At 56.6% G+C, this 18,104-nt stretch overlaps 89 pseudogenes; all 89 read right to left on the minus strand.

Moving 5' to 3' along the window:
- Positions 1–43: 43 nt before the first annotated feature.
- Positions 44–162, minus strand: LOC136629822 (5S ribosomal RNA; annotated as a pseudogene).
- An 80-nt stretch (positions 163–242) lies between these two features.
- LOC136630891 (5S ribosomal RNA) lies at positions 243–361 on the minus strand (annotated as a pseudogene).
- An 80-nt stretch (positions 362–441) lies between these two features.
- LOC136629363 (5S ribosomal RNA) lies at positions 442–560 on the minus strand (annotated as a pseudogene).
- An 80-nt stretch (positions 561–640) lies between these two features.
- Positions 641–759, minus strand: LOC136630920 (5S ribosomal RNA; annotated as a pseudogene).
- An 80-nt stretch (positions 760–839) lies between these two features.
- On the minus strand, positions 840–958 carry LOC136629364 (5S ribosomal RNA; annotated as a pseudogene).
- An 80-nt stretch (positions 959–1,038) lies between these two features.
- Positions 1,039–1,157, minus strand: LOC136629365 (5S ribosomal RNA; annotated as a pseudogene).
- An 80-nt stretch (positions 1,158–1,237) lies between these two features.
- LOC136630171 (5S ribosomal RNA) lies at positions 1,238–1,356 on the minus strand (annotated as a pseudogene).
- Positions 1,357–1,436: 80 nt separating this feature from the next.
- LOC136629965 (5S ribosomal RNA) lies at positions 1,437–1,555 on the minus strand (annotated as a pseudogene).
- An 80-nt stretch (positions 1,556–1,635) lies between these two features.
- On the minus strand, positions 1,636–1,754 carry LOC136629366 (5S ribosomal RNA; annotated as a pseudogene).
- Positions 1,755–1,834: 80 nt separating this feature from the next.
- LOC136630060 (5S ribosomal RNA) lies at positions 1,835–1,953 on the minus strand (annotated as a pseudogene).
- Positions 1,954–2,033: 80 nt separating this feature from the next.
- Positions 2,034–2,152, minus strand: LOC136629990 (5S ribosomal RNA; annotated as a pseudogene).
- An 80-nt stretch (positions 2,153–2,232) lies between these two features.
- Positions 2,233–2,351, minus strand: LOC136629367 (5S ribosomal RNA; annotated as a pseudogene).
- An 80-nt stretch (positions 2,352–2,431) lies between these two features.
- LOC136629368 (5S ribosomal RNA) lies at positions 2,432–2,550 on the minus strand (annotated as a pseudogene).
- An 80-nt stretch (positions 2,551–2,630) lies between these two features.
- Positions 2,631–2,749, minus strand: LOC136629828 (5S ribosomal RNA; annotated as a pseudogene).
- An 80-nt stretch (positions 2,750–2,829) lies between these two features.
- Positions 2,830–2,948, minus strand: LOC136629966 (5S ribosomal RNA; annotated as a pseudogene).
- Positions 2,949–3,028: 80 nt separating this feature from the next.
- LOC136629369 (5S ribosomal RNA) lies at positions 3,029–3,147 on the minus strand (annotated as a pseudogene).
- Positions 3,148–3,227: 80 nt separating this feature from the next.
- LOC136630061 (5S ribosomal RNA) lies at positions 3,228–3,346 on the minus strand (annotated as a pseudogene).
- Positions 3,347–3,426: 80 nt separating this feature from the next.
- Positions 3,427–3,545, minus strand: LOC136629818 (5S ribosomal RNA; annotated as a pseudogene).
- Positions 3,546–3,625: 80 nt separating this feature from the next.
- Positions 3,626–3,744, minus strand: LOC136629370 (5S ribosomal RNA; annotated as a pseudogene).
- An 80-nt stretch (positions 3,745–3,824) lies between these two features.
- LOC136629371 (5S ribosomal RNA) lies at positions 3,825–3,943 on the minus strand (annotated as a pseudogene).
- An 80-nt stretch (positions 3,944–4,023) lies between these two features.
- LOC136629834 (5S ribosomal RNA) lies at positions 4,024–4,142 on the minus strand (annotated as a pseudogene).
- Positions 4,143–4,222: 80 nt separating this feature from the next.
- LOC136630892 (5S ribosomal RNA) lies at positions 4,223–4,341 on the minus strand (annotated as a pseudogene).
- An 80-nt stretch (positions 4,342–4,421) lies between these two features.
- On the minus strand, positions 4,422–4,540 carry LOC136629373 (5S ribosomal RNA; annotated as a pseudogene).
- Positions 4,541–4,620: 80 nt separating this feature from the next.
- LOC136630937 (5S ribosomal RNA) lies at positions 4,621–4,739 on the minus strand (annotated as a pseudogene).
- An 80-nt stretch (positions 4,740–4,819) lies between these two features.
- On the minus strand, positions 4,820–4,938 carry LOC136629374 (5S ribosomal RNA; annotated as a pseudogene).
- Positions 4,939–5,018: 80 nt separating this feature from the next.
- LOC136629375 (5S ribosomal RNA) lies at positions 5,019–5,137 on the minus strand (annotated as a pseudogene).
- Positions 5,138–5,217: 80 nt separating this feature from the next.
- On the minus strand, positions 5,218–5,336 carry LOC136629829 (5S ribosomal RNA; annotated as a pseudogene).
- Positions 5,337–5,416: 80 nt separating this feature from the next.
- On the minus strand, positions 5,417–5,535 carry LOC136629967 (5S ribosomal RNA; annotated as a pseudogene).
- An 80-nt stretch (positions 5,536–5,615) lies between these two features.
- On the minus strand, positions 5,616–5,734 carry LOC136629376 (5S ribosomal RNA; annotated as a pseudogene).
- Positions 5,735–5,814: 80 nt separating this feature from the next.
- On the minus strand, positions 5,815–5,933 carry LOC136630062 (5S ribosomal RNA; annotated as a pseudogene).
- An 80-nt stretch (positions 5,934–6,013) lies between these two features.
- On the minus strand, positions 6,014–6,132 carry LOC136629377 (5S ribosomal RNA; annotated as a pseudogene).
- Positions 6,133–6,212: 80 nt separating this feature from the next.
- On the minus strand, positions 6,213–6,331 carry LOC136629378 (5S ribosomal RNA; annotated as a pseudogene).
- An 80-nt stretch (positions 6,332–6,411) lies between these two features.
- LOC136629379 (5S ribosomal RNA) lies at positions 6,412–6,530 on the minus strand (annotated as a pseudogene).
- Positions 6,531–6,610: 80 nt separating this feature from the next.
- On the minus strand, positions 6,611–6,729 carry LOC136630734 (5S ribosomal RNA; annotated as a pseudogene).
- An 80-nt stretch (positions 6,730–6,809) lies between these two features.
- Positions 6,810–6,928, minus strand: LOC136629845 (5S ribosomal RNA; annotated as a pseudogene).
- Positions 6,929–7,008: 80 nt separating this feature from the next.
- On the minus strand, positions 7,009–7,127 carry LOC136630893 (5S ribosomal RNA; annotated as a pseudogene).
- An 80-nt stretch (positions 7,128–7,207) lies between these two features.
- On the minus strand, positions 7,208–7,326 carry LOC136629381 (5S ribosomal RNA; annotated as a pseudogene).
- An 80-nt stretch (positions 7,327–7,406) lies between these two features.
- LOC136630155 (5S ribosomal RNA) lies at positions 7,407–7,525 on the minus strand (annotated as a pseudogene).
- Positions 7,526–7,605: 80 nt separating this feature from the next.
- Positions 7,606–7,724, minus strand: LOC136631004 (5S ribosomal RNA; annotated as a pseudogene).
- An 80-nt stretch (positions 7,725–7,804) lies between these two features.
- Positions 7,805–7,923, minus strand: LOC136629382 (5S ribosomal RNA; annotated as a pseudogene).
- An 80-nt stretch (positions 7,924–8,003) lies between these two features.
- On the minus strand, positions 8,004–8,122 carry LOC136629383 (5S ribosomal RNA; annotated as a pseudogene).
- Positions 8,123–8,202: 80 nt separating this feature from the next.
- LOC136631017 (5S ribosomal RNA) lies at positions 8,203–8,321 on the minus strand (annotated as a pseudogene).
- An 80-nt stretch (positions 8,322–8,401) lies between these two features.
- On the minus strand, positions 8,402–8,520 carry LOC136629385 (5S ribosomal RNA; annotated as a pseudogene).
- An 80-nt stretch (positions 8,521–8,600) lies between these two features.
- On the minus strand, positions 8,601–8,719 carry LOC136629386 (5S ribosomal RNA; annotated as a pseudogene).
- Positions 8,720–8,799: 80 nt separating this feature from the next.
- Positions 8,800–8,918, minus strand: LOC136629387 (5S ribosomal RNA; annotated as a pseudogene).
- Positions 8,919–8,998: 80 nt separating this feature from the next.
- LOC136629857 (5S ribosomal RNA) lies at positions 8,999–9,117 on the minus strand (annotated as a pseudogene).
- An 80-nt stretch (positions 9,118–9,197) lies between these two features.
- LOC136630894 (5S ribosomal RNA) lies at positions 9,198–9,316 on the minus strand (annotated as a pseudogene).
- Positions 9,317–9,396: 80 nt separating this feature from the next.
- LOC136629773 (5S ribosomal RNA) lies at positions 9,397–9,515 on the minus strand (annotated as a pseudogene).
- An 80-nt stretch (positions 9,516–9,595) lies between these two features.
- Positions 9,596–9,714, minus strand: LOC136629388 (5S ribosomal RNA; annotated as a pseudogene).
- Positions 9,715–9,794: 80 nt separating this feature from the next.
- Positions 9,795–9,913, minus strand: LOC136631028 (5S ribosomal RNA; annotated as a pseudogene).
- An 80-nt stretch (positions 9,914–9,993) lies between these two features.
- Positions 9,994–10,112, minus strand: LOC136630278 (5S ribosomal RNA; annotated as a pseudogene).
- Positions 10,113–10,192: 80 nt separating this feature from the next.
- Positions 10,193–10,311, minus strand: LOC136629774 (5S ribosomal RNA; annotated as a pseudogene).
- Positions 10,312–10,391: 80 nt separating this feature from the next.
- On the minus strand, positions 10,392–10,510 carry LOC136631039 (5S ribosomal RNA; annotated as a pseudogene).
- An 80-nt stretch (positions 10,511–10,590) lies between these two features.
- Positions 10,591–10,709, minus strand: LOC136630279 (5S ribosomal RNA; annotated as a pseudogene).
- An 80-nt stretch (positions 10,710–10,789) lies between these two features.
- LOC136629775 (5S ribosomal RNA) lies at positions 10,790–10,908 on the minus strand (annotated as a pseudogene).
- An 80-nt stretch (positions 10,909–10,988) lies between these two features.
- Positions 10,989–11,107, minus strand: LOC136630643 (5S ribosomal RNA; annotated as a pseudogene).
- An 80-nt stretch (positions 11,108–11,187) lies between these two features.
- LOC136629389 (5S ribosomal RNA) lies at positions 11,188–11,306 on the minus strand (annotated as a pseudogene).
- Positions 11,307–11,585: 279 nt separating this feature from the next.
- LOC136629390 (5S ribosomal RNA) lies at positions 11,586–11,704 on the minus strand (annotated as a pseudogene).
- Positions 11,705–11,784: 80 nt separating this feature from the next.
- LOC136629391 (5S ribosomal RNA) lies at positions 11,785–11,903 on the minus strand (annotated as a pseudogene).
- An 80-nt stretch (positions 11,904–11,983) lies between these two features.
- LOC136629392 (5S ribosomal RNA) lies at positions 11,984–12,102 on the minus strand (annotated as a pseudogene).
- Positions 12,103–12,182: 80 nt separating this feature from the next.
- LOC136630409 (5S ribosomal RNA) lies at positions 12,183–12,301 on the minus strand (annotated as a pseudogene).
- An 80-nt stretch (positions 12,302–12,381) lies between these two features.
- On the minus strand, positions 12,382–12,500 carry LOC136630548 (5S ribosomal RNA; annotated as a pseudogene).
- An 80-nt stretch (positions 12,501–12,580) lies between these two features.
- LOC136629663 (5S ribosomal RNA) lies at positions 12,581–12,699 on the minus strand (annotated as a pseudogene).
- An 80-nt stretch (positions 12,700–12,779) lies between these two features.
- LOC136630644 (5S ribosomal RNA) lies at positions 12,780–12,898 on the minus strand (annotated as a pseudogene).
- An 80-nt stretch (positions 12,899–12,978) lies between these two features.
- On the minus strand, positions 12,979–13,097 carry LOC136629393 (5S ribosomal RNA; annotated as a pseudogene).
- Positions 13,098–13,177: 80 nt separating this feature from the next.
- Positions 13,178–13,296, minus strand: LOC136629718 (5S ribosomal RNA; annotated as a pseudogene).
- Positions 13,297–13,376: 80 nt separating this feature from the next.
- On the minus strand, positions 13,377–13,495 carry LOC136630085 (5S ribosomal RNA; annotated as a pseudogene).
- An 80-nt stretch (positions 13,496–13,575) lies between these two features.
- On the minus strand, positions 13,576–13,694 carry LOC136630862 (5S ribosomal RNA; annotated as a pseudogene).
- An 80-nt stretch (positions 13,695–13,774) lies between these two features.
- LOC136630220 (5S ribosomal RNA) lies at positions 13,775–13,893 on the minus strand (annotated as a pseudogene).
- An 80-nt stretch (positions 13,894–13,973) lies between these two features.
- LOC136629394 (5S ribosomal RNA) lies at positions 13,974–14,092 on the minus strand (annotated as a pseudogene).
- An 80-nt stretch (positions 14,093–14,172) lies between these two features.
- On the minus strand, positions 14,173–14,291 carry LOC136629396 (5S ribosomal RNA; annotated as a pseudogene).
- An 80-nt stretch (positions 14,292–14,371) lies between these two features.
- LOC136630003 (5S ribosomal RNA) lies at positions 14,372–14,490 on the minus strand (annotated as a pseudogene).
- An 80-nt stretch (positions 14,491–14,570) lies between these two features.
- Positions 14,571–14,689, minus strand: LOC136630126 (5S ribosomal RNA; annotated as a pseudogene).
- Positions 14,690–14,968: 279 nt separating this feature from the next.
- On the minus strand, positions 14,969–15,087 carry LOC136630004 (5S ribosomal RNA; annotated as a pseudogene).
- An 80-nt stretch (positions 15,088–15,167) lies between these two features.
- LOC136630858 (5S ribosomal RNA) lies at positions 15,168–15,286 on the minus strand (annotated as a pseudogene).
- An 80-nt stretch (positions 15,287–15,366) lies between these two features.
- On the minus strand, positions 15,367–15,485 carry LOC136630269 (5S ribosomal RNA; annotated as a pseudogene).
- Positions 15,486–15,565: 80 nt separating this feature from the next.
- LOC136629397 (5S ribosomal RNA) lies at positions 15,566–15,684 on the minus strand (annotated as a pseudogene).
- Positions 15,685–15,764: 80 nt separating this feature from the next.
- Positions 15,765–15,883, minus strand: LOC136629398 (5S ribosomal RNA; annotated as a pseudogene).
- Positions 15,884–15,963: 80 nt separating this feature from the next.
- Positions 15,964–16,082, minus strand: LOC136630006 (5S ribosomal RNA; annotated as a pseudogene).
- An 80-nt stretch (positions 16,083–16,162) lies between these two features.
- LOC136630127 (5S ribosomal RNA) lies at positions 16,163–16,281 on the minus strand (annotated as a pseudogene).
- Positions 16,282–16,361: 80 nt separating this feature from the next.
- On the minus strand, positions 16,362–16,480 carry LOC136630859 (5S ribosomal RNA; annotated as a pseudogene).
- Positions 16,481–16,560: 80 nt separating this feature from the next.
- On the minus strand, positions 16,561–16,679 carry LOC136629399 (5S ribosomal RNA; annotated as a pseudogene).
- Positions 16,680–16,759: 80 nt separating this feature from the next.
- Positions 16,760–16,878, minus strand: LOC136629400 (5S ribosomal RNA; annotated as a pseudogene).
- An 80-nt stretch (positions 16,879–16,958) lies between these two features.
- On the minus strand, positions 16,959–17,077 carry LOC136629402 (5S ribosomal RNA; annotated as a pseudogene).
- An 80-nt stretch (positions 17,078–17,157) lies between these two features.
- On the minus strand, positions 17,158–17,276 carry LOC136630008 (5S ribosomal RNA; annotated as a pseudogene).
- An 80-nt stretch (positions 17,277–17,356) lies between these two features.
- LOC136630128 (5S ribosomal RNA) lies at positions 17,357–17,475 on the minus strand (annotated as a pseudogene).
- Positions 17,476–17,555: 80 nt separating this feature from the next.
- LOC136629403 (5S ribosomal RNA) lies at positions 17,556–17,674 on the minus strand (annotated as a pseudogene).
- An 80-nt stretch (positions 17,675–17,754) lies between these two features.
- On the minus strand, positions 17,755–17,873 carry LOC136630886 (5S ribosomal RNA; annotated as a pseudogene).
- Positions 17,874–17,953: 80 nt separating this feature from the next.
- Positions 17,954–18,072, minus strand: LOC136629404 (5S ribosomal RNA; annotated as a pseudogene).
- Positions 18,073–18,104: the final 32 nt, after the last annotated feature.

An 18,104-nucleotide genomic window follows, 5' to 3' on the forward strand; every position in this document is an offset into this window, starting at 1 on the left:
AACGCACCTCCGAAAAGGAAAGAAACCTACTCACGGCCTTAAAAGTCAACGGGACCTGGGATTCCCAGCCGGTCACCCATACTGGTACTTGCCAGGCCTCAAGCTGGCTGGCGGCCGCGATCTGACGAGAGCGGGCACATACAGCTTAGAATGCCCGTTGACAGCTCCTCCTCCTTTCCTATGGGCTTTCTGCAGTGCGAACGCACCTCCGAAAAGGAAAGAAACCTACTCAAGGCCTTAAAAGTCAACGGGACCTGGGATTCCCAGCCGGTCACCCATACTGGTACTTGCCAAGCCTCAAGCTGGCTGGCGGCCGCGATCTGACGAGAGCGGGCACATTCAGCTTAGAATGCCCGTTGACAGCGCCTCCTCCTTTCCTATGGGCTTTCTGCAGTGCGAACGCACCTCCGAAAAGGAAAGAAACCTACTCACGGCCTTAAAAGTCAACGGGACCTGGGATTCCCAGCCGGTCACCCATACTGGTACTTGCCAGGCCTCAAGCTGGCTGGCGGCCGCGATCTGACGAGAGCAGGCACATTCAGCTTAGAATGCCCGTTGACAGCTCCTCCTCCTTTCCTATGGGCTTTCTGCAGTGCGAACGCACCTCCGAAAAGGAAAGAAACCTACTCACGGCCTTAAAAGTCAACGGGACCTGGGATTCCCAGCCGGTCACCCATACTGGTACTTGCCAGGCCTCAAGCTGGCTGGCGGCCGCGATCTGACGAGAGCGGGCACATTCAGCTTAGAATGCCCGTTGACAGCTCCTCCTCCTTTCCTATGGGCTTTCTGCAGTGCGAACGCACCTCCGAAAAGGAAAGAAACCTACTCACGGCCTTAAAAGTCAACGGGACCTGGGATTCCCAGCCGGTCACCCATACTGGTACTTGCCAGGCCTCAAGCTGGCTGGCGGCCGCGATCTGACGAGAGCAGGCACATTCAGCTTAGAATGCCCGTTGACAGCTCCTCCTCCTTTCCTATGGGCTTTCTGCAGTGCGAACGCACCTCCGAAACGGAAAGAAACCTACTCACGGCCTTAAAAGTCAACGGGACCTGGGATTCCCAGCCGGTCACCCATACTGGTACTTGCCAGGCCTCAAGCTGGCTGGCGGCCGCGATCTGACGAGAGCAGGCACATTCAGCTTAGAATGCCCGTTGACAGCTCCTCCTCCTTTCCTATGGGCTTTCTGCAGTGCGAACGCACCTCCGAAAAGGAAAGAAACCTACTCACGGCCTTAAAAGTCAACGGGACCTGGGATTCCCAGCCGGTCACCCATACTGGTACTTGCCAGGCCTCAAGCTGGCTGGCGGCAGCGATCTGACGAGAGCAAGCACATTCAGCTTAGAATGCCCGTTGACAGCTCCTCCTCCTTTCCTATGGGCTTTCTGCAGTGCGAACGCACCTCCGAAAAGGAAAGAAACCTACTCACGGCCTTAAAAGACAACGGGACCTGGGATTCCCAGCCGGTCACCCATACTGGTACTTGCCAGGCCTCAAGCTGGCTGGCGGCCGCGATCTGACGAGAGCAGGCACATTCAGCTTAGAATGCCCGTTGACAGCTCCTCCTCCTTTCCTATGGGCTTTCTGCAGTGCGAACGCACCTCCGAAAAGGAAAGAAACCTACTCATGGCCTTAAAAGTCAACGGGACCTGGGATTCCCAGCCGGTCACCCATACTGGTACTTGCCAGGCCTCAAGCTGGCTGGCGGCCGCGATCTGACGAGAGCAGGCACATTCAGCTTAGAATGCCCGTTGACAGCTCCTCCTCCTTTCCTATGGGCTTTCTGCAGTGCGAACGCACCTCCGAAAAGGAAAGAAACCTACTCACGGCCTTAAAAGTCAACGGGACCTGGGATTCCCAGCCGGTCACCCATACTGGTACTTGCCAGGCCTCAAGCTGGCTGGCGGCCGCGATCTGACGAGAGCAGGCACATTCAGCTTAGAATGCCCGTTGATAGCTCTTCCTCCTTTCCTATGGGCTTTCTGCAGTGCGAACGCACCTCCGAAAAGGAAAGAAACCTACTCACGGCCTTAAAAGTCAACGGGACATGGGATTCCCAGCCGGTCACCCATACTGGTACTTGCCAGGCCTCAAGCTGGCTGGCGGCCGCGATCTGACGAGAGCGGGCACATTCAGCTTAGAATGCCCGTTGACAGCTCCTCCTCCTTTCCTATGGGCTTTCTGCAGTGCGAACGCACCTCCGAAAAGGAAAGAAACCTACTCACGGCCTTAAAAGTCAACGGGACCTGGGATTCCCAGCCGGTCACCCATACTGGTACTTGCCAGGCCTCAAGCTGGCTGGCGGCCGCGATCTGACGAGAGCAGGCACATTCAGCTTAGAATGCCCGTTGACAGCTCCTCCTCCTTTCCTATGGGCTTTCTGCAGTGCGAACGCACCTCCGAAACGGAAAGAAACCTACTCACGGCCTTAAAAGTCAACGGGACCTGGGATTCCCAGCCGGTCACCCATACTGGTACTTGCCAGGCCTCAAGCTGGCTGGCGGCCGCGATCTGACGAGAGCAGGCACATTCAGCTTAGAATGCCCGTTGACAGCTCCTCCTCCTTTCCTATGGGCTTTCTGCAGTGCGAACGCACCTCCGAAAAGGAAAGAAACCTACTCACGGCCTTAAAAGTCAACGGGACCTGGGATTCCCAGCCGGTCACCCATACTGGTACTTGCCAGGCCTCAAGCTGGCTGGCGGCAGCGATCTGACGAGAGCAGGCACATTCAGCTTAGAATGCCCGTTGACAGCTCCTCCTCCTTTCCTATGGGCTTTCTGCAGTGCGAACGCACCTCCGAAAAGGAAAGAAACCTACTCACGGCCTTAAAAGACAACGGGACCTGGGATTCCCAGCCGGTCACCCATACTGGTACTTGCCAGGCCTCAAGCTGGCTGGCGGCCGCGATCTGACGAGAGCAGGCACATTCAGCTTAGAATGCCCGTTGACAGCTCCTCCTCCTTTCCTATGGGCTTTCTGCAGTGCGAACGCACCTCCGAAAAGGAAAGAAACCTACTCACGGCCTTAAAAGTCAACGGGACCTGGGATTCCCAGCCGGTCACCCATACTGGTACTTGCCAGGCCTCAAGCTGGCTGGCGGCCGCGATCTGACGAGAGCAGGCACATTCAGCTTAGAATGCCCGTTGACAGCTCCTCCTCCTTTCCTATGGGCTTTCTGCAGTGCGAACGCACCTCCGAAAAGGAAAGAAACCTACTCACGGCCTTAAAAGTCAACGGGACCTGGGATTCCCAGCCGGTCACCCATACTGGTACTTGCCAGGCCTCAAGCTGGCTGGCGGCCGCGATCTGACGAGAGCAGGCACATTCAGCTTAGAATGCCCGTTGATAGCTCTTCCTCCTTTCCTATGGGCTTTCTGCAGTGCGAACGCACCTCCGAAAAGGAAAGAAACCTACTCAAGGCCTTAAAAGTCAACGGAACCTGGGATTCCCAGCCGGTCACCCATACTGGTACTTGCCAAGCCTCAAGCTGGCTGGCGGCCGCGATCTGACGAGAGCGGGCACATTCAGCTTAGAATGCCCGTTGACAGTGCCTCCTCCTTTCCTATGGGCTTTCTGCAGTGCGAACGCACCTCCGAAAAGGAAAGAAACCTACTCACGGCCTTAAAAGTCAACGGGACCTGGGATTCCCAGCCGGTCACCCATACTGGTACTTGCCAGGCCTCAAGCTGGCTGGCGGCCGCGATCTGACGAGAGCAGGCACATTCAGCTTAGAATGCCCGTTGACAGCTCCTCCTCCTTTCCTATGGGCTTTCTGCAGTGCGAACGCACCTCCGAAAAGGAAAGAAACCTACTCACGGCCTTAAAAGTCAACGGGACCTGGGATTCCCAGCCGGTCACCCATACTGGTACTTGCCAGGCCTCAAGCTGGCTGGCGGCCGCGATCTGACGAGAGCAGGCACATTCAGCTTAGAATGCCCGTTGACAGCTCCTCCTCCTTTCCTATGGGCTTTCTGCAGTGCGAACGCACCTCCGAAAAGGAAAGAAACCTACTCACGGCCTTAAAAGTCAACGGGACCTGGGATTCCCAGCCGGTCACCCATACTGGTACTTGCCAGGCCTCAAGCTGGCTGGCGGCCGCGATCTGACGAGAGCGGGCACATACAGCTTAGAATGCCCGTTGACAGCTCCTCCTCCTTTCCTATGGGCTTTCTGCAGTGCGAACGCACCTCCGAAAAGGAAAGAAACCTACTCAAGGCCTTAAAAGTCAACGGGACCTGGGATTCCCAGCCGGTCACCCATACTGGTACTTGCCAAGCCTCAAGCTGGCTGGCGGCCGCGATCTGACGAGAGCGGGCACATTCAGCTTAGAATGCCCGTTGACAGCGCCTCCTCCTTTCCTATGGGCTTTCTGCAGTGCGAACGCACCTCCGAAAAGGAAAGAAACCTACTCACGGCCTTAAAAGTCAACGGGACCTGGGATTCCCAGCCGGTCACCCATACTGGTACTTGCCAGGCCTCAAGCTGGCTGGCGGCCGCGATCTGACGAGAGCAGGCACATTCAGCTTAGAATGCCCGTTGACAGCTCCTCCTCCTTTCCTATGGGCTTTCTGCAGTGCGAACGCACCTCCGAAAAGGAAAGAAACCTACTCACGGCCTTAAAAGTCAACGGGACCTGGGATTCCCAGCCGGTCACCCATACTGGTACTTGCCAGGCCTCAAGCTGGCTGGCGGCCGCGATCTGACGAGAGCGGGCACATTCAGCTTAGAATGCCCGTTGACAGCTCCTCCTCCTTTCCTATGGGCTTTCTGCAGTGCGAACGCACCTCCGAAAAGGAAAGAAACCTACTCACGGCCTTAAAAGTCAACGGGACCTGGGATTCCCAGCCGGTCACCCATACTGGTACTTGCCAGGCCTCAAGCTGGCTGGCGGCCGCGATCTGACGAGAGCAGGCACATTCAGCTTAGAATGCCCGTTGACAGCTCCTCCTCCTTTCCTATGGGCTTTCTGCAGTGCGAACGCACCTCCGAAACGGAAAGAAACCTACTCACGGCCTTAAAAGTCAACGGGACCTGGGATTCCCAGCCGGTCACCCATACTGGTACTTGCCAGGCCTCAAGCTGGCTGGCGGCCGCGATCTGACGAGAGCAGGCACATTCAGCTTAGAATGCCCGTTGACAGCTCCTCCTCCTTTCCTATGGGCTTTCTGCAGTGCGAACGCACCTCCGAAAAGGAAAGAAACCTACTCACGGCCTTAAAAGTCAACGGGACCTGGGATTCCCAGCCGGTCACCCATACTGGTACTTGCCAGGCCTCAAGCTGGCTGGCGGCAGCGATCTGACGAGAGCAGGCACATTCAGCTTAGAATGCCCGTTGACAGCTCCTCCTCCTTTCCTATGGGCTTTCTGCAGTGCGAACGCACCTCCGAAAAGGAAAGAAACCTACTCACGGCCTTAAAAGACAACGGGACCTGGGATTCCCAGCCGGTCACCCATACTGGTACTTGCCAGGCCTCAAGCTGGCTGGCGGCCGCGATCTGACGAGAGCAGGCACATTCAGCTTAGAATGCCCGTTGACAGCTCCTCCTCCTTTCCTATGGGCTTTCTGCAGTGCGAACGCACCTCCGAAAAGGAAAGAAACCTACTCACGGCCTTAAAAGTCAACGGGACCTGGGATTCCCAGCCGGTCACCCATACTGGTACTTGCCAGGCCTCAAGCTGGCTGGCGGCCGCGATCTGACGAGAGCAGGCACATTCAGCTTAGAATGCCCGTTGACAGCTCCTCCTCCTTTCCTATGGGCTTTCTGCAGTGCGAACGCACCTCCGAAAAGGAAAGAAACCTACTCACGGCCTTAAAAGTCAACGGGACCTGGGATTCCCAGCCGGTCACCCATACTGGTACTTGCCAGGCCTCAAGCTGGCTGGCGGCCGCGATCTGACGAGAGCAGGCACATTCAGCTTAGAATGCCCGTTGATAGCTCTTCCTCCTTTCCTATGGGCTTTCTGCAGTGCGAACGCACCTCCGAAAAGGAAAGAAACCTACTCACGGCCTTAAAAGTCAACGGGACCTGGGATTCCCAGCCGGTCACCCATACTGGTACTTGCCAGGCCTCAAGCTGGCTGGCGGCCGCGATCTGACGAGAGCAGGCACATTCAGCTTAGAATGCCCGTTGACAGCTCCTCCTCCTTTCCTATGGGCTTTCTGCAGTGCGAACGCACCTCCGAAAAGGAAAGAAACCTACTCACGGCCTTAAAAGTCAACGGGACCTGGGATTCCCAGCCGGTCACCCATACTGGTACTTGCCAGGCCTCAAGCTGGCTGGCGGCCGCGATCTGACGAGAGCAGGCACATTCAGCTTAGAATGCCCGTTGACAGCTCCTCCTCCTTTCCTATGGGCTTTCTGCAGTGCGAACTCACCTCCGAAAAGGAAAGAAACCTACTCACGGCCTTAAAAGTCAACGGGACCTGGGATTCCCAGCCGGTCACCCATACTGGTACTTGCCAGGCCTCAAGCTGGCTGGCGGCCGCGATCTGACGAGAGCAGGCACATTCAGCTTAGAATGCCCGTTGACAGCTCCTCCTCCTTTCCTATGGGCTTTCTGCAGTGCGAACGCACCTCCGAAAAGGAAAGAAACCTACTCACGGCCTTAAAAGTCAACGGGACCTGGGATTCCCAGCCGCTCACCCATACTGGTACTTGCCAGGCCTCAAGCTGGCTGGCGGCCGCGATCTGACGAGAGCAGGCACATTCAGCTTAGAATGCCCGTTGACAGCTCCTCCTCCTTTCCTATGGGCTTTCTGCAGTGCGAACGCACCTCCGAAAAGGAAAGAAACCTACTCACGGCCTTAAAAGTCAACGGGACCTGGGATTCCCAGCCGGTCACCCATACTGGTACTTGCCAGGCCTCAAGCTGGCTGGCGGCCGCGATCTGACGAGAGCGGGCACATACAGCTTAGAATGCCCGTTGACAGCTCTTCCTCCTTTCCTATGGGCTTTCTGCAGTGCGAACGCACCTCCGAAAAGGAAAGAAACCTACTCAAGGCCTTAAAAGTCAACGGGACCTGGGATTCCCAGCCGGTCACCCATACTGGTACTTGCCAAGCCTCAAGCTGGCTGGCGGCCGCGATCTGACGAGAGCGGGCACATTCAGCTTAGAATGCCCGTTGACAGTGCCTACTCCTTTCCTATGGGCTTTCTGCAGTGCGAACGCACCTCCGAAAAGGAAAGAAACCTACTCACGGCCTTAAAAGTCAACGGGACCTGGGATTCCCAGCCGGTCACCCATACTGGTACTTGCCAGGCCTCAAGCTGGCTGGCGGCCGCGATCTGACGAGAGCAGGCACATTCAGCTTAGAATGCCCGTTGACAGCTCCTCCTCCTTTCCTATGGGCTTTCTGCAGTGCGAACGCACCTCCGAAAAGGAAAGAAACCTACTCACGGCCTTAAAAGCCAACGGGACCTGGGATTCCCAGCCGGTCACCCATACTGGTACTTGCCAGGCCTCAAGCTGGCTGGCGGCCGCGATCTGACGAGAGCGGGCACATTCAGCTTAGAATGCCCGTTGACAGCTCCTCCTCCTTTCCTATGGGCTTTCTGCAGTGCGAACGCACCTCCGAAAAGGAAAGAAACCTACTCACGGCCTTAAAAGTCAACGGGACCTGGGATTCCCAGCCGGTCACCCATACTGGTACTTGCCAGGCCTCAAGCTGGCTGGCGGCCGCGATCTGACGAGAGCGGGCACATTCAGCTTAGAATGCCCGTTGACAGCTCCTCCTCCTTTCCTATGGGCTTTCTGCAGTGCGAACGCACCTCCGAAAAGGAAAGAAACCTACTCACGGCCTTAAAAGTCAACGGGACCTGGGATTCCCAGCCGGTCACCCATACTGGTACTTGCCAGGCCTCAAGCTGGCTGGCGGCCGCGATCTGACGAGAGCAGGCACATTCAGCTTAGAATGCCCGTTGACAGCTCCTCCTCCTTTCCTATGGGCTTTCTGCAGTGCGAACTCACCTCCGAAAAGGAAAGAAACCTACTCACGGCCTTAAAAGTCAACGGGACCTGGGATTCCCAGCCGGTCACCCATACTGGTACTTGCCAGGCCTCAAGCTGGCTGGCGGCCGCGATCTGACGAGAGCAGGCACATTCAGCTTAGAATGCCCGTTGACAGCTCCTCCTCCTTTCCTATGGGCTTTCTGCAGTGCGAACGCACCTCCGAAAAGGAAAGAAACCTACTCACGGCCTTAAAAGTCAACGGGACCTGGGATTCCCAGCCGGTCACCCATACTGGTACTTGCCAGGCCTCAAGCTGGCTGGCGGCCGCGATCTGACGAGAGCGGGCACATTCAGCTTAGAATGCCCGTTGACAGCTCCTCCTCCTTTCCTATGGGCTTTCTGCAGTGCGAACGCACCTCCGAAAAGGAAAGAAACCTACTCACGGCCTTAAAAGTCAACGGGACCTGGGATTCCCAGCCGGTCACCCATACTGGTACTTGCCAGGCCTCAAGCTGGCTGGCGGCCGCGATCTGACGAGAGCAGGCACATTCAGCTTAGAATGCCCGTTGACAGCTCCTCCTCCTTTCCTATGGGCTTTCTGCAGTGCGAACTCACCTCCGAAAAGGAAAGAAACCTACTCACGGCCTTAAAAGTCAACGGGACCTGGGATTCCCAGCCGGTCACCCATACTGGTACTTGCCAGGCCTCAAGCTGGCTGGCGGCCGCGATCTGACGAGAGCAGGCACATTCAGCTTAGAATGCCCGTTGACAGCTCCTCCTCCTTTCCTATGGGCTTTCTGCAGTGCGAACGCACCTCCGAAAAGGAAAGAAACCTACTCACGGCCTTAAAAGTCAACGGGACCTGGGATTCCCAGCCGGTCACCCATACTGGTACTTGCCAGGCCTCAAGCTGGCTGGCGGCCGCGATCTGACGAGAGCAGGCACATTCAGCTTAGAATGCCCGTTGACAGCTCCTCCTCCTTTCCTATGGGCTTTCTGCAGTGCGAACGCACCTCCGAAAAGGAAAGAAACCTACTCACGGCCTTAAAAGTCAACGGGACCTGGGATTCCCAGCCGGTCACCCATACTGGTACTTGCCAGGCCTCAAGCTGGCTGGCGGCCGCGATCTGACGAGAGCGGGCACATACAGCTTAGAATGCCCGTTGACAGCTCTTCCTCCTTTCCTATGGGCTTTCTGCAGTGCGAACGCACCTCCGAAAAGGAAAGAAACCTACTCAAGGCCTTAAAAGTCAACGGGACCTGGGATTCCCAGCCGGTCACCCATACTGGTACTTGCCAAGCCTCAAGCTGGCTGGCGGCCGCGATCTGACGAGAGCGGGCACATTCAGCTTAGAATGCCCGTTGACAGTGCCTCCTCCTTTCCTATGGGCTTTCTGCAGTGCGAACGCACCTCCGAAAAGGAAAGAAACCTACTCACGGCCTTAAAAGTCAACGGGACCTGGGATTCCCAGCCGGTCACCCATACTGGTACTTGCCAGGCCTCAAGCTGGCTGGCAGCCGCGATCTGACGAGAGCAGGCACATTCAGCTTAGAATGCCCGTTGACAGCTCCTCCTCCTTTCCTATGGGCTTTCTGCAGTGCGAACGCACCTCCGAAAAGGAAAGAAACCTACTCACGGCCTTAAAAGTCAACGGGACCTGGGATTCCCAGCCGGTCACCCATACTGGTACTTGCCAGGCCTCAAGCTGGCTGGCGGCCGCGATCTGACGAGAGCAGGCACATTCAGCTTAGAATGCCCGTTGACAGCTCCTCCTCCTTTCCTATGGGCTTTCTGCAGTGCGAACGCACCTCCGAAAAGGAAAGAAACCTACTCACGGCCTTAAAAGTCAACGGGACCTGGGATTCCCAGCCGGTCACCCATACTGGTACTTGCCAGGCCTCAAGCTGGCTGGCGGCCGCGATCTGACGAGAGCGGGCACATTCAGCTTAGAATGCCCGTTGACAGCTCCTCCTCCTTTCCTATGGGCTTTCTGCAGTGCGAACGCACCTCCGAAAAGGAAAGAAACCTACCCATGGCCTTAAAAGTCAACGGGACCTGGGATTCCCAGCCGGTCACCCATACTGGTACTTGCCAGGCCTCAAGCTGGCTGGCGGCCGCGATCTGGCGAGAGCAGGCACATTCAGCTTAGAATGCCCGTTGACAGCTCCTCCTCCTTTCCTATGGGCTTTCTGCAGTGCGAACGCACCTCCGAAAAGGAAAGAAACCTACTCACGGCCTTAAAAGTCAACGGGACCTGGGATTCCCAGCCGGTCACCCATACTGGTACTTGCCAGGCCTCAAGCTGGCTGGCAGCCGCGATCTGACGAGAGCAGGCACATTCAGCTTAGAATGCCCGTTGACAGCTCCTCCTCCTTTCCTATGGGCTTTCTGCAGTGCGAACGCACCTCCGAAAAGGAAAGAAACCTACTCACGGCCTTAAAAGTCAACGGGACCTGGGATTCCCAGCCGGTCACCCATACTGGTACTTGCCAGGCCTCAAGCTGGCTGGCGGCCGCGATCTGACGAGAGCGGGCACATTCAGCTTAGAATGCCCGTTGACAGCTCCTCCTCCTTTCCTATGGGCTTTCTGCAGTGCGAACGCACCTCCGAAAAGGAAAGAAACCTACCCATGGCCTTAAAAGTCAACGGGACCTGGGATTCCCAGCCGGTCACCCATACTGGTACTTGCCAGGCCTCAAGCTGGCTGGCGGCCGCGATCTGGCGAGAGCAGGCACATTCAGCTTAGAATGCCCGTTGACAGCTCCTCCTCCTTTCCTATGGGCTTTCTGCAGTGCGAACGCACCTCCGAAAAGGAAAGAAACCTACTCACGGCCTTAAAAGTCAACGGGACCTGGGATTCCCAGCCGGTCACCCATACTGGTACTTGCCAGGCCTCAAGCTGGCTGGCAGCCGCGATCTGACGAGAGCAGGCACATTCAGCTTAGAATGCCCGTTGACAGCTCCTCCTCCTTTCCTATGGGCTTTCTGCAGTGCGAACGCACCTCCGAAAAGGAAAGAAACCTACTCACGGCCTTAAAAGTCAACGGGACCTGGGATTCCCAGCCGGTCACCCATACTGGTACTTGCCAGGCCTCAAGCTGGCTGGCGGCCGCGATCTGACGAGAGCAGGCACATTCAGCTTAGAATGCCAGTTGACAGCTCCTCCTCCTTTCCTATGGGCTTTCTGCAGTGCGAACGCACCTCCGAAAAGGAAAGAAACCTACTCACGGCCTTAAAAGTCAACGGGACCTGGGATTCCCAGCCGGTCACCCATACTGGTACTTGCCAGGCCTCAAGCTGGCTGGCGGCCGCGATCTGACGAGAGCAGGCACATTCAGCTTAGAATGCCCGTTGACAGCTCCTCCTCCTTTCCTATGGGCTTTCTGCAGTGCGAACGCACCTCCGAAAAGGAAAGAAACCTACTCACGGCCTTAAAAGTCAATGGGACCAGGGATTCCCAGCCGGTCACCCATACTGGTACTTGCCAGGCCTCAAGCTGGCTGGCGGCCACGATCTGACGAGAGCAGGCACATTCAGCTTAGAATGCCCGTTGACAGCTCCTCCTCCTTTCCTATGGGCTTTCTGCAGTGCGAACGCACCTCCGAAAAGGAAAGAAACCTACTCACGGCCTTAAAAGTCAACGGGACCTGGGATTCCCAGCCGGTCACCCATACTGGTACTTGCCAGGCCTCAAGCTGGCTGGCGGCCGCGATCTGACGAGAGCAGGCACATTCAGCTTAGAATGCCCGTTGACAGCTCCTCCTCCTTTCCTATGGGCTTTCTGCAGTGCGAACGCACCTCCGAAAAGGAAAGAAACCTACTCACGGCCTTAAAAGTCAACGGGACCTGGGATTCCCAGCCGGTCACCCATACTGGTACTTGCCAGGCCTCAAGCTGGCTGGCGGCCGCGATCTGACGAGAGCAGGCACATTCAGCTTAGAATGCCCGTTGACAGCTCCTCCTCCTTTCCTATGGGCTTTCTGCAGTGCGAACGCACCTCCGAAAAGGAAAGAAACCTACTCACGGCCTTAAAAGTCAACGGGACCTGGGATTCCCAGCCGGTCACCCATACTGGTACTTGCCAGGCCTCAAGCTGGCTGGCGGCCGCGATCTGACGAGAGCAGGCACATTCAGCTTAGAATGCCCGTTGACAGCTCCTCCTCCTTTCCTATGGGCTTTCTGCAGTGCGAACGCACCTCCGAAAAGGAAAGAAACCTACTCACGGCCTTAAAAGTCAACGGGACCTGGGATTCCCAGCCGGTCACCCATACTGGTACTTGCCAGGCCTCAAGCGGGCTGGCGGCCGCGATCTGACGAGAGCAGGCACATTCAGCTTAGAATGCCCGTTGACAGCTCCTCCTCCTTTCCTATGGGCTTTCTGCAGTGCGAACGCACCTCCGAAAAGGAAAGAAACCTACTCACGGCCTTAAAAGTCAACGGGACCTGGGATTCCCAGCCGGTCACCCATACTGGTACTTGCCAGGCCTCAAGCTGGCTGGCGGCCGCGATCTGACGAGAGCAGGCACATTCAGCTTAGAATGCCTGTTGACAGCTCCTCCTCCTTTCCTATGGGCTTTCTGCAGTGCGAACGCACCTCCGAAAAGGAAAGAAACCTACTCACGGCCTTAAAAGTCAACGGGACCTGGGATTCCCAGCCGGTCACCCATACTGGTACTTGCCAGGCCTCAAGCTGGCTGGCGGCTGCGATCTGACGAGAGCAGGCACATTCAGCTTAGAATGCCCGTTGACAGCTGCTCCTCCTTTCCTATGGGCTTTCTGCAGTGCGAACGCACCTCCGAAAAGGAAAGAAACCTACTCACGGCCTTAAAAGTCAACGGGACCTGGGATTCCCAGCCGGTCACCCATACTGGTACTTGCCAGGCCTCAAGCTGGCTGGCGGCCGCGATCTGACGAGAGCAGGCACATTCAGCTTAGAATGCCAGTTGACAGCTCCTCCTCCTTTCCTATGGGCTTTCTGCAGTGCGAACGCACCTCCGAAAAGGAAAGAAACCTACTCACGGCCTTAAAAGTCAACGGGACCTGGGATTCCCAGCCGGTCACCCATACTGGTACTTGCCAGGCCTCAAGCTGGCTGGCGGCCGCGATCTGACGAGAGCAGGCACATTCAGCTTAGAATGCCCGTTGACAGCTCCTCCTCCTTTCCTATGGGCTTTCTGCAGTGCGAACGCACCTCCGCAAAGGAAAGAAACCTACTCACGGCCTTAAAAGTCAACGGGACCAGGGATTCCCAGCCGGTCACCCATACTGGTACTTGCCAGGCCTCAAGCTGGCTGGCGGCCGCGATCTGACGAGAGCAGGCACATTCAGCTTAGAATGCCCGTTGACAGCTCCTCCTCCTTTCCTATGGGCTTTCTGCAGTGCGAACGCACCTCCGAAACGGAAAGAAACCTACTCACGGCCTTAAAAGTCAACGGGACCTGGGATTCCCAGCCGGGCACCCATACTGGTACTTGCCAGGCCTCAAGCTGGCTGGCGGCCGCGATCTGACGAGAGCAGGCACATTCAGCTTAGAATGCCCGTTGACAGCTCCTCCTCCTTTCCTATGGGCTTTCTGCAGTGCGAACGCACCTCCGAAACGGAAAGAAACCTACTCACGGCCTTAAAAGTCAACGGGACCTGGGATTCCCAGCTGGTCACCCATACTGGTACTTGCCAGGCCTCAAGCTGGCTGGCGGCCGCGATCTGACGAGAGCAGGCACATTCAGCTTAGAATGCCCGTTGACAGCTCCTCCTCCTTTCCTATGGGCTTTCTGCAGTGCGAACGCACCTCCGAAAAGGAAAGAAACCTACTCACGGCCTTAAAAGTCAACGGGACCTGGGATTCCCAGCCGGTCACCCATACTGGTACTTGCCAGGCCTCAAGCTGGCTGGCGGCCACGATCTGACGAGAGCAGGCACATTCAGCTTAGAATGCCCGTTGACAGCTCCTCCTCCTTTCCTATGGGCTTTCTGCAGTGCGAACGCACCTCCGAAAAGGAAAGAAACCTACTCACGGCCTTAAAAGTCAACGGGACCTGGGATTCCCAGCCGGTCACCCATACTGGTACTTGCCAGGCCTCAAGCTGGCTGGCGGCCGCGATCTGACGAGAGCAGGCACATTCAGCTTAGAATGCCCGTTGACAGCTCCTCCTCCTTTCCTATGGGCTTTCTGCAGTGCGAACGCACCTCCGAAAAGGAAAGAAACCTACTCACGGCCTTAAAAGTCAACGGGACCTGGGATTCCCAGCCGGTCACCCATACTGGTACTTGCCAGGCCTCAAGCTGGCTGGCGGCCGCGATCTGACGAGAGCAGGCACATTCAGCTTAGAATGCCCGTTGACAGCTCCTCCTCCTTTCCTATGGGCTTTCTGCAGTGCGAACGCACCTCCGAAAAGGAAAGAAACCTACTCACGGCCTTAAAAGTCAACGGGACCTGGGATTCCCAGCCGGTCACCCATACTGGTACTTGACAGGCCTCAAGCTGGCTGGCGGCCGCGATCTGACGAGAGCAGGCACATTCAGCTTAGAATGCCCGTTGACAGCTCCTCCTCCTTTCCTATGGGCTTTCTGCAGTGCGAACGCACCTCCGAAAAGGAAAGAAACCTACTCACGGCCTTAAAAGTCAACGGGACCTGGGATTCCCAGCCGGTCACCCATACTGGTACTTACTAGGCCTCAAGCTGGCTGGCGGCCGCGATCTGACGAGAGCAGGCACATTCAGCTTAGAATGCCCGTTGACAGCTCCTCCTCCTTTCCTATGGGCTTTCTGCAGTGCGAACGCACCTCCGAAAACGAAAGAAACCTACTCACGGCCTTAAAAGTCAACGGGACCTGGGATTCCCAGCCGGTCACCCATACTGGTACTTGCCAGGCCTCAAGCTGGCTGGCGGTCGCGATCTGACGAGAGCAGGCACATTCAGCTTAGAATGCCGGTTGATAGCTCCTCCTCCTTTCCTATGGGCTTTCTGCAGTGCGAACGCACCTCCGAAAAGGAAAGAAACCTACTCACGGCCTTAAAAGTCAACGGGACCTGGGATTCCCAGCCGGTCACCCATACTGGTACTTGACAGGCCTCAAGCTGGCTGGCGGCCGCGATCTGACGAGAGCAGGCACATTCAGCTTAGAATGCCCGTTGACAGCTCCTCCTCCTTTCCTATGGGCTTTCTGCAGTGCGAACGCACCTCCGAAAAGGAAAGAAACCTACTCACGGCCTTAAAAGTCAACGGGACCTGGGATTCCCAGCCGGTCACCCATACTGGTACTTACTAGGCCTCAAGCTGACTGGCGGCCGTGATCTGACGAGAGCAGGCACATTCAGCTTAGAATGCCCGTTGACAGCTCCTCCTCCTTTCCTATGGGCTTTCTGCAGTGCGAACGCACCTCCGAAAAGGAAAGAAACCTACTCACGGCCTTAAAAGTCAACGGGACCTGGGATTCCCAGCCGGTCACCCATACTGGTACTTGCCAGGCCTCAAGCTGGCTGGCGGCCGCGATCTGACGAGAGCACGCACATTCAGCTTAGAATGCCCGTTGACAGCTCCTCCTCCTTTCCTATGGGCTTTCTGCAGTGCGAACGCACCTCCGAAAAGGAAAGAAACCTACTCACGGCCTTAAAAGTCAACGGGACCTGGGATTCCCAGCCGGTCACCCATACTGGTACTTGCCAGGCCTCAAGCTGGCTGGCGGCCGCGATCTGACGAGAGCAGGCACATTCAGCTTAGAATGCCCGTTGACAGCTCCTCCTCCTTTCCTATGGGCTTTCTGCAGTGCGAACGCACCTCCGAAAAGGAAAGAAACCTACTCACGGCCTTAAAAGTCAACGGGACCTGGGATTCCCAGCCGGTCACCCATACTGGTACTTGCCAGGCCTCAAGCTGGCTGGCGGCCGCGATCTGACGAGAGCAGGCACATTCAGCTTAGAATGCCCGTTGACAGCTCCTCCTCCTTTCCTATGGGCTTTCTGCAGTGCGAACGCACCTCCGAAAAGGAAAGAAACCTACTCACGGCCTTAAAAGTCAACGGGACCTGGGATTCCCAGCCGGTCACCCATACTGGTACTTGACAGGCCTCAAGCTGGCTGGCGGCCGCGATCTGACGAGAGCAGGCACATTCAGCTTAGAATGCCCGTTGACAGCTCCTCCTCCTTTCCTATGGGCTTTCTGCAGTGCGAACGCACCTCCGAAAAGGAAAGAAACCTACTCACGGCCTTAAAAGTCAACGGGACCTGGGATTCCCAGCCGGTCACCCATACTGGTACTTACTAGGCCTCAAGCTGGCTGGCGGCCGCGATCTGACGAGAGCAGGCACATTCAGCTTAGAATGCCCGTTGACAGCTCCTCCTCCTTTCCTATGGGCTTTCTGCAGTGCGAACGCACCTCCGAAAAGGAAAGAAACCTACTCACGGCCTTAAAAGTCAACGGGACCTGGGATTCCCAGCCGGTCACCCATACTGGTACTTACTAGGCCTCAAGCTGACTGGCGGCCGTGATCTGACGAGAGCAGGCACATTCAGCTTAGAATGCCCGTTGACAGCTCCTCCTCCTTTCCTATGGGCTTTCTGCAGTGCGAACGCACCTCCGAAAAGGAAAGAAACCTACTCACGGCCTTAAAAGTCAACGGGACCTGGGATTCCCAGCCGGTCACCCATACTGGTACTTGCCAGGCCTCAAGCTGGCTGGCGGCCGCGATCTGACGAGAGCAGGCACATTCAGCTTAGAATGCCCGTTGACAGCTCCTCCTCCTTTCCTATGGGCTTTCTGCAGTGCGAACGCACCTCCGAAAAGGAAAGAAACCTACTCACGGCCTTAAAAGTCAACGGGACCTGGGATTCCCAGCCGGTCACCCATACTGGTACTTGCCAGGCCTCAAGCTGGCTGGCGGCCGCGATCTGACGAGAGCAGGCACATTCAGCTTAGAATGCCCGTTGACAGCTCCTCCTCCTTTCCTATGGGCTTTCTGCAGTGCGAACGCACCTCCGAAAAGGAAAGAAACCTACTCACGGCCTTAAAAGTCAACGGGACCTGGGATTCCCAGCCGGTCACCCATACTGGTACTTGCCAGGCCTCAAGCTGGCTGGCGGCCGCGATCTGACGAGAGCAGGCACATTCAGCTTAGAATGCCCGTTGACAGCTCCTCCTCCTTTCCTATGGGCTTTCTGCAGTGCGAACGCACCTCCGAAAAGGAAAGAAACCTACTCACGGCCTTAAAAGTCAACGGGACCTGGGATTCCCAGCCGGTCACCCATACTGGTACTTGACAGGCCTCAAGCTGGCTGGCGGCCGCGATCTGACGAGAGCAGGCACATTCAGCTTAGAATGCCCGTTGACAGCTCCTCCTCCTTTCCTATGGGCTTTCTGCAGTGCGAACGCACCTCCGAAAAGGAAAGAAACCTACTCACGGCCTTAAAAGTCAACGGGACCTGGGATTCCCAGCCGGTCACCCATACTGGTACTTACTAGGCCTCAAGCTGGCTGGCGGCCGCGATCTGACGAGAGCAGGCACATTCAGCTTAGAATGCCCGTTGACAGCTCCTCCTCCTTTCCTATGGGCTTTCTGCAGTGCGAACGCACCTCCGAAAAGGAAAGAAACCTACTCACGGCCTTAAAAGTCAACGGGACCTGGGATTCCCAGCCGGTCACCCATACTGGTACTTGCCAGGCCTCAAGCTGGCTGGCGGCCGCGATCTGACGAGAGCAGGCACATTCAGCTTAGAATGCCCGTTGACAGCTCCTCCTCCTTTCCTATGGGCTTTCTGCAGTGCGAACGCACCTCCGAAAAGGAAAGAAACCTACTCACGGCCTTAAAAGTCAACGGGACCTGGGATTCCCAGCCGGTCACCCATACTGGTACTTGCCAGGCCTCAAGCTGGCTGGTGGCCGCGATCTGACGAGAGCAGGCACATTCAGCTTAGAATGCCCGTTGACAGCTCCTCCTCCTTTCCTATGGGCTTTCTGCAGTGCGAACGCACCTCCGAAAAGGAAAGAAACCTACACACGGCCTTAAAAGTCAACGGGACCTGGGATTCCCAGCCGGTCACCCATACTGGTACTTGCCAGGCCTCAAGCTGGCTGGCGGCCGCGATCTGACGAGAGCAGGCACATTCAGCTTAGAATGCCCGTTGACAGCTCCTCCTCCTTTCCTATGGGCTTTCTGCA

The sequence above is a fragment of the Eleutherodactylus coqui genome, chromosome 5, assembly GCF_035609145.1.
Source record: "Eleutherodactylus coqui strain aEleCoq1 chromosome 5, aEleCoq1.hap1, whole genome shotgun sequence".
Taxonomy (NCBI): domain Eukaryota; kingdom Metazoa; phylum Chordata; class Amphibia; order Anura; family Eleutherodactylidae; genus Eleutherodactylus; species Eleutherodactylus coqui.